Source organism: Symphalangus syndactylus, chromosome 16 (genome assembly GCF_028878055.3).
Source record: "Symphalangus syndactylus isolate Jambi chromosome 16, NHGRI_mSymSyn1-v2.1_pri, whole genome shotgun sequence".
NCBI classification, from domain to species: Eukaryota; Metazoa; Chordata; class Mammalia; order Primates; family Hylobatidae; genus Symphalangus; species Symphalangus syndactylus.
Genome location: NC_072438.2, coordinates 70,068,395 through 70,076,925, shown reverse-complemented (window position 1 = coordinate 70,076,925; position 8,531 = coordinate 70,068,395). Strand labels below are relative to the sequence as shown.

The 8,531-nt window shown below is 48.3% G+C and overlaps 1 protein-coding gene across 2 annotated transcripts in view; it reads left to right on the top strand.

Moving 5' to 3' along the window:
• The first annotated feature begins 6,718 nt into the window (after positions 1-6,718).
• RAI14 (retinoic acid induced 14) overlaps positions 6,719-8,531 on the top strand; it is a 179,524-nt gene continuing 177,711 nt past the window's right edge. For both annotated transcript variants that reach the window (XM_055246705.2, XM_055246698.2), the window contains exon 1: positions 6,719-6,925. The gene's annotated coding sequence lies outside the window, so the exon portion shown is untranslated. The remainder of the gene's footprint in view (positions 6,926-8,531) is intronic.

The window sequence follows — 8,531 nt, the reverse complement described above, 5'->3', positions numbered from 1 at the left end:
AAACTATATATATAGATATAGATACATATCTTCACAGTAGTACAGATATATGTCTTAACCATGACCAATCTGCTGTGAAAAGTGTCTCTTAAAACTGTGTTCATGGCCGAGTGTGGTGGCTCATACTTATAATCCCAGTACTTGGGAAGGCCAAGGCAGGAGGGTCACCTGAGCCCAGAAGCTTGAGACTAGCCTAGGCAACATGGTGAGACCCTGTCACTACAAAAAATTAAAAATTTAAGTGAACATGGTGGCACATACTTGTGGTCCCAGCTACTTGGGAGGCTGAGGCAAGAGGATCAGTTGAGCCCAGGAGGTTGAGGCTGCAGTGAGTTGTGTGCCACTGTGCTCCAGCTTAGGTGACAGAGTGAGACCATCTCAAAAAAAAAGAAAAGAAAAAAAGTGTTCGCTCATACAGTACAAAGATAGATTTTGAAAACAACAAGCAATCTATGTAGTCTACTAAGGATTTTAAAGCAAGCAAACAAAAAATGGAAGAATGAAAATGAATAACAGAAGCCAAATGGATACAGAGCCTTTGAAAAACATGAACAAAGCTAGGTGTGGTGGCATGTACCTGTAGTCCCAGCTACTGGGGAGGCTGAAGTGAGAGGATCACTTGAGTGTGGGGCTGCAGTAAGCCGAGGTCGCACCACTGCACTCCAGCCTGGGCGACAGAGCAAGACCTTATCCAAAAAAAAAAAAAAAAAAAAAGGCCGGGCGCAGTGGCTCATGCCTGTAATCCCAGCACTTTGGGAGGCCGAGGCAAGTGAATCACAAGGTCAGGAGTTCGAGTCCAGCCTGGCCAATATGGCAAAACCCTGTCTCTACTAAAAAAAAATACAAAAATTAGTCGGGCGTGGTGGTAGATGCCTGTAGTCCTAGCTACTCAGGAGGCTGAGGCAGGAGAGTTGCTTGAACCCGGGAGGCGGAAGTTGCAGTGAGCTGAGATCATGCCATTGTACTCCAGCCTCAGTGACAGAGCGAGACTCCAACTCAAAAAAAAAAGGAAAAGAAAACCATAGACAAGAAACCATTAATAGATTTGAAATAACTCATCAGCAAAAGTAGTACACAGATTTACTATGGGTGCACTATTTGGATAAGAAAGAACACAAAATATCTCATAAGCAGAAATTGACCTCAATGAAAAAAACAGGAATCTCAGAGGGCAGGTTTAACTCCATAATAGAAAACAAATGTACCAGAGAGTTACCAACAAAAATAGCAACTCAGTTTAGAATCACTCTGTCAAGAAATCTTTCTGGAGCATCAACTTTTGCAAGGTCCATGGCAAGAACCACCCCACCCTTGTTACCTAATTTCCTTCTGCTTGCAATGCTAAGTCAAGAGCCAGATGCTGACATGGATGGGACAACCAATAAAACAGTGGCCCATTTTATGATGATCTAGGGAAAGACTGTAAAATACCAATGTTTGGGACCCACACCAGACCACTTTAGTAAGTATCCTAGGGTATGGGGCCAAGGCAGTTGGTGATTTTTAAAAGCAGGTCATTCTAAATGGGCTGCCAAGATTGTGATGCACTGTAGAGGAAGCAAGAAAAGCTGCACCTGGTGTACTTGTGGCTCCAAACGCCACATTATTGCTTCTGACTGTGCTTTGTGGAAACCACTTCTCTTAGTCTTCTGATAACCAATTAACTGCCTTCTTGATGTTCATGAACTCCTCATAATGCCCTCCTCCAGCACCGTAATTGGAGAGTGTTTTATGGAATTTCTGATATGCACAGCCGAACAACCAACTTGGCCATACTGATGGCTATTTGGATCAGCCGAACAACCAACTTGGCCATACTGATGGCTATTTGGATCTTAAAATGTTCCTTTTGAAGAAGAGAAGGCCACCAAGATTAGCTTTCCGTTTTTGTTTGCCTGTTCCAAGGCCGATGTCACCTGGGTCCTAAGTGCTCTCGTAGCAGTCTTCTGCCTGCAGAATTGGGAGAAGTAATGAGGTCAATATCAGAGTTTGTAAATAGAGGCAGCCTGAAGACTGCCTCTATTTACAGAGGAGAGTTTCAAAGGACCACTCTGGTCAGGCATCCAAGCTTTGATTCTCGGCTCCACTCTTTCTGGTTTTATGACTCGGGCAAGTTGCTGGATCTACCTGAAATTCAGTTTCTGCACCTGTGAAAACAGGGTACTACTACATCCAAGTTGCTGTGAGGATTAAGAAAAATCTTGCAGCTACTAAAATTTCAATCCTGTGTTAGTTCTTAGCAGAGAGTGTTGCACAGCAGTTAAGAATGACGCCTCTGGAATCAGCTTACCCTAGTTTAAATCCCAACATTGCTAGTCACTAGCTGTGTGGCTTTGGGCAAGTTACTTAATCTCTCTGTGCTCCAGTTCCCTCTTGTGCCCCAAAGGGATAATTATACCTACAGGGCTGATGTAAGGATTAAATGACCTAATATTAGGGTGACCTGACATCCCAGTTTGCTTAGGACAGTTCCAGTTTATGGCTTTAGTCCTAGTGTTCTGGCTGGCTTAGAAGTTACCCATCCTCTTTCACTCTCAAAATTGTCCCAGATTAGACAATTAAGTATACAGTCATCATAGTTAATATATACATGGCTTAGAAAAGTACTTAGTATAGAATAGATGCTAAATATGTGTTAGCTGCTAATATTAGCTCCTACAACAGTACTAATAGAAATATGTAAGCCATGTATACTTTTAAATTTTCTAGTAACCACATTTCTAAAGGTAAAAAAGAAATAGGTGAAATTAATGTTGAGATTTAACCCAATATATCCCAAAATTATTTCAATGCCTAATATAAAAAGTATTAGTGAGATATTTTTTCATTTTGTAAAATACTAACCCTTTGAAATCATGTGTGAATTGCATTTACAGCACAGCACAATTCAGACTAGCAACATTTCAAGTGTCCAGTAGGCATGTGTGACTAGCAGCTAACATGCTGCCCAGCACAGCTCTGAGGATTTATATTCCTCCTGTGTGATGATGGACCAGAGTCTTACAGCCTTCTCAGGTTTGTAATGCCGAGTTTGAGATGCTTAGCTTCTCTGCCACACTCTGCAAGTAGGGCACTGATGCAGGTCTTCGGAATGTATTTATTGCCATAGATCTTAGCCTTGTTTCCTCGGCAGGTGCCCAACCTCACTGAGAAGAATATTGAAGTAGCCTCTCACCCTTAGAGAAATCTCTGCTGACTCCCTGGCAAGTGGAAAAACCATAAGCCAATTAGTGTTTGGCAGGCTACTTCATTACTATGGTCTTACTAATTATGAAAAGGAATGCCAAGGTTATTTTATTAATTTTCCCATGTTACAGTTTTCTTCTATTTGGAAACATCCCCAGGAAAATACAAAAAGTGTTTTTTTCTATGAATATTTGGACTTTTTTTGGTAGATTATCTCCCTCCAACCTTCTGATTGTGTTATTGCATTTTTATTCTATTCTCTGGACTGGGTCCAATATCTCCACATTCCTCTAAATCATGCTGCCTCTAACTAGACCCAGAAGTACAGTCAGCTCCTGACCAAACACCAAATAAAGTGGAGAATGACTTTTTGGCTGTGGTGTGATATCTATCTCTCCTTCCTCCTGCAGGGACAGTTTCTTGTTATCCCAACAAGTCAGCTTTGGTTCCTCAGACTTGGGCAATCAAGATACTCATAATCTAAGAAGAACCAGTATTGATGAAGAATGAGCAAGGAAAAAGGGATGATATCATTTAATCTCAAGAATAAAAATTGAGCCCACTCAATCAATGAATTTCATTTGTGATGTCCTGGATGGCAAGACTCTTTGCAGTTTACAATTGTGTTGGTTTGACAAGACTGACCTGCTAGCGTGATCAGAAAGCAATGTTTCGTCATGAAATGACAGGGCAGTTTTGCTTATGAGGGGTCTACAAACTAAGAGAATAGGTTTAGGATGTCAGAACTGAAAAAGGTGGGGTATGGTGGCACATGCCTGTAATCCCAGCACTTTGGGAGGCCAAGGCAGGCAGATCACTTGAGCCCAGGAGTTCGAGACCAGTCTGGGCAACATGGCGTAACCCTGTCTCTACCAAAAGTACAAAAAAAAAAAAAAAAAAAAAAATTAGCCAGGGGTGGTGACCCACACCTAGTCCCAGCTAATGGGGTGGGAGCTAGGGGCTGAGGTGGGAGGAACGCTTCAGCTTGGAGGTTGAGGCTGCAGTGAGCCATGATTGTGCCACTGCACTCCCGCCTGGGCACCAAAGTGAGACAAAGAGAGAAAGAAGAGAGAGAGAGAGAGAGAAAGGATGGAAGGAAGGAAGGAAGGAAGGAAGGAAGGAAGGAAGGAAGAAAAAAAAGGAAAAGAAGGAAAGAGAGAAAAAAGAAAACAAGAAAAGATAGATCTTGGAGGCCATGTACTTTGATGTTCCTTTCTACTAATGAGGAAAGGGGGAACAGGGGAGGTTAAAACCCTTGGTGAAGGTCAAATGGCAAGTAAGTAAAAGAAATGGGTCAGGAAACCCAGTCTCCTTGCTCTTGGTGCTCATGGCACTACATATTACACTGCTGTTACCTTGATATTTGGATAAAGGAATACAACATACTGCTCCTCCCAAAAGGTTTAACTACTTTACACAGGTTAGATGGTCATTTTATTTTTGCTTCTTTAACTCAAACCCTTTCACCTGGGCCTGGTTCTCATCAAAGTGTGGTATTCGATGTACCCAATGAACCCAATTAGCATTTCTAAAAGGCCTGGGCAACACAACCAATAGAAGATGCTATTAAACCTCTTACTTCCCCACTAATCCCCCTGCAGTTGGCAGAACTTAGCTGCCATGCTCAGTCTACAGACTACAAAGTTGCTTTGAGTTTCAAAAGTGGGGATCTGGAAAAGGATCTTGGCACAGCCCCAAAAAATAAGAATATTTTCACAACAATCCCTCATCCAGAGTTAGATTTGCTGACATTAGAGGGTGGGAGTCTAAACTAAGGAGAATCATATACAAGCCACCAATGGGAATCTAAGAGTTGATAGGCTGGTAGGCTCTTTGGAGGTGGCTGGGATAGAGAAAAAAGAAGAGGGACAGGACCTCTATGAATCAAAGTCAGATGTGCCTGCCTTAGACAATCATTGTTTAATGTTGTCTAATATTTTAACTCCTTCAAAATGTCAACTGTTCCTACAGAATACACACATGTCGAATTTCCAAGACAGCATCATCTACCTGTACCATGCTCCAAATCCCATCCTCCCAGCTCCCCCTACTTGAACAAGACTGACCTGCAAAAATAGAGCAGAAAACTCACAGGCAGTGACGTTCCCCTTAAATACCCTACAATATGCCATTAACAAGAATCACGATGAAACACTATTGTAGAAATTGCCAGCATTAAACCAAAAGAATGTTGGCCAGTTCACGTTTCTTTTACCGTGTGACTTTGTTTGAGAGAGGGATTAAGGACAGGAAGAGGAGTGTACATCTTGCTTTAGCTGTTCCTCACTTGGCTAAGGAACTTTTGCTGTATAATGGTAGGAAGTGAAGACCCTGCAGCTAGTTACAAGGCTTTTGATCCTTGTTTGTCAAGTTCAACTGTTAAAGGGGAGATAGGCTGTTCCCTAGTAGGGAGAGGGAGGAAGGAGAGGGGGATGGGGCGGGGGGAGGGAACAGGTAAAATCTGCCATATAAATGTTAATATGCAGCTGACACATTATAAACTGAGCTGTTAGGGTGAATTTCAGTTTTGTTGGAATCGGCCTTTTTTCCCTCTTAAGTTCAATTGACTTACAGTAGATGCCAGAAAGAACTCAATACGTTATTTATTCTAGAAAGCTTTCTTCCCTGAGCAAAGGAGGCAGAGCTAACGAGGAGAAGGGAGGAGCTTTGGTGAATAGAACTGAAGTCGCAGCTGGTTAGCATGACTAGAATGCATGGAAAAGCCATCCCAAATTAGATGAGTAGGTAGATACAGAGCTTTGAAATCCTTGGAATTAATGGTGGAGTCCATCGTAATTCAAAGGTCGGGCCTTAGTGGGCTGGGATAGAGAGACAAGCTGTCGGGGACCTGGGGCAGTGAGCCTGTACCCGGTGGCTTCCCAGACACTATTTTGAAGGCGTTCCCATGCGCAATCTCGCCTGTCAGTTCAGGCTGTAGGTTTCTCCTAACTCCTGAGCAGAACACTGAACGGTGGTAGTCTTGCCTTGCCACCCAGTGAGTGCTAGAAAATAGTCACTTCAACCAATTGGTTCAGTCCGGAGAACGTGAGCACATTCTACTTTACTTTCTGTTCAATGATTCTGGAAAACAACCTTTTAGATTCTGGTCAGAAGGGGCTTGGATCCGTAACTTTGAAACACTCTCCACTACCACAAACGACTTTGGAAGTTAATCAGAAATAAACAGTATCTGGGATCTCATCCGTCCTAAACCCAGGGGTCAGAGCGTGGGGGGCTTCCACTAACTTCAGGTTAAGAGGATGAAACAGATCCGCGGAGAAGGGTCCCACGACCCCTGGAGACTAAAAGCAAGCCACGAACAGCCGGGACGCGCGGGCCCGGGGGATGCGCCGGGGGCTGGAGGGCCGGGAGCACCCCCCGCAGGTCCCGGCCAGAGCCCGGGGCCGGGTCACCTGATTCGCGGAATTTGGGGCCGCGCGGGGTGGAATGGGAGGGGAATGGTTAGCGCCTCCCTTCCCGCTCCCACTGGATCCAGTTCGGCGGGGGCCGGCGCCCGGCGCCCGGCGGCCACGTGGTGGTGCTGCCGCTGCCCCCGCCCCGCCGGCCTAGCCCGGGAGCTCAGCGCCCACTGACCCCCGCAGCGAGGGAGGAGGAGGGACCGCGGCGCAGGAAGCCGAGCAGGAAGCGAGCCCGGCGGCCGCGTTTTCCTGGGGAAACGGCGGGCGGGGTGGAGCAGCCAGCGAGGTCCTGGGAGCGCCGCCGCCGCCGCCTCGATGGGGTGAGTGCGCGGCACGGAGTTGGGAGGCTCCCGGCGCGGGGTCCCGGGCTCGTGTCCCCGCCTTTGTGTCTGGAGCTCGGGCGCGGGAGGCGCTGGGGACGGCGCCCTGGCGGAGCAGCTGAGGGGGCTGCAGCCGGGGTCCCGCCACCTCTCCCTGGTCCACCGCCGGCAGCCCACTGTCTGCGGAGAGCAGATCTGGGGACAAGAGGAAGGAGAAGAAGGTGGAGATGAGGGTAGAGCGGGAGGACCCGGCCAAGTTAGGAGAAGGGTTCTTCCCGGGTCCTCCGCTACTCGCAGGCCGGCTGAGGCGGGGCGCGGGGCAGGGGCCGCGGCGGAGGGAGCGCGGGTGGGAATGAATGAGCAGACCCGGAGGTGCACCCTGGAGTCTGCGCCCCGTCCCACCTGCTTCTCCCCGCGCGGCGCCTCGCTCCCCCCGCGTCGGTGCTACTGAGCCCAATCCGCCTCCCGGCTGAACTTGGAGGAGGTGGGGAGGGAGGTGCGAGCGGGAGACTCTGGGTGGCTCCCGGGACGCGGGGTCCACTATTGTTCCTTCTCTGAATCCTGGGAACCCCTCGGCCGGCCCAAGGGCGGGGGCGAGACCCCTCTGGGCCTGCCCCTGCCCCCTGCCTTGTTTTACCCGCCGCAGCTCGGGGAGAACGGATGCTGGAGTTGGGGCAGACTCGGGGCCGCGGGTACTTAAGGAGGAAGGAGGACGTGGAGCCACCAGAAAGGCGCCCGCCATCTCCCGCGACCCGTGCCTGGTGGGGGTTGGGGGGTGTCGTCCTCAACCACCTTCGCTGCCTTCTTGGGCAGGTTGGTGTCCTCGGTTTAGTTTCTGCGGCTTGCAGGGTTGACCTGCTAACCCCTTTGAGTTTCGCATCCCCCTTTTGTGGAGGCGGCTCAGAGCCTGGAGAAGCAACAGACGGGGAATTAAAGCAGATGCAGCCCAGCACAGCGTGGACGGGTCCGAAGTGGCCTCACGGGGGCCTGAGCATGGCTGTCTTTCCAGGCTCCTCTTTATTTGCCAGGAGCCCGGCTAAGCCCAACTTTACTCCCAGAAATGTTGAGGGGAATCTGCGGACTCGAGGGCCCTCGCCTCGGGACCAGCGGCTTCTCTTCGCCGCAGCTCACGGGTGATCGGGGTGGGATTCCGTCTTCCTTCCGGGAGAGGAGAATGCCCGGCTGCCTGGGATGGGGAAACGTTGCCGGATCTCTGAGGAATGTGGTCTCAAGGCTGCAGGGGCCTGGCAGAGAGGAACTGTCCATCACTAGGACATCGCCGAAGCTCGCCTTAGCGGAGAGAGTCTTACCTCCTCGGGCTTTGCACAGAGTTGGAGAAGAGGTCGGGAATCACAGGGAGGTTGGATTTTGGCTGCTCTGTCCCCAGCCTGCAGGTCCCTGTTCGCCCTGTGGCTCGGAGTTTTATTACCGATGGATATAATCTAATAATCTTTTCTTAATGATGCCTAACAACTGTGATTTTTTTCCCCCTTGGGTTTGTAAGACAGTCGATTTTATGTGAGGAAATTGATCCAGTTCTTACCTTTTAGCCAGTGCTTGCCTAACAGATTGGGAGAGCTATCCCATGCTGGGCTGTTGCAGTTTT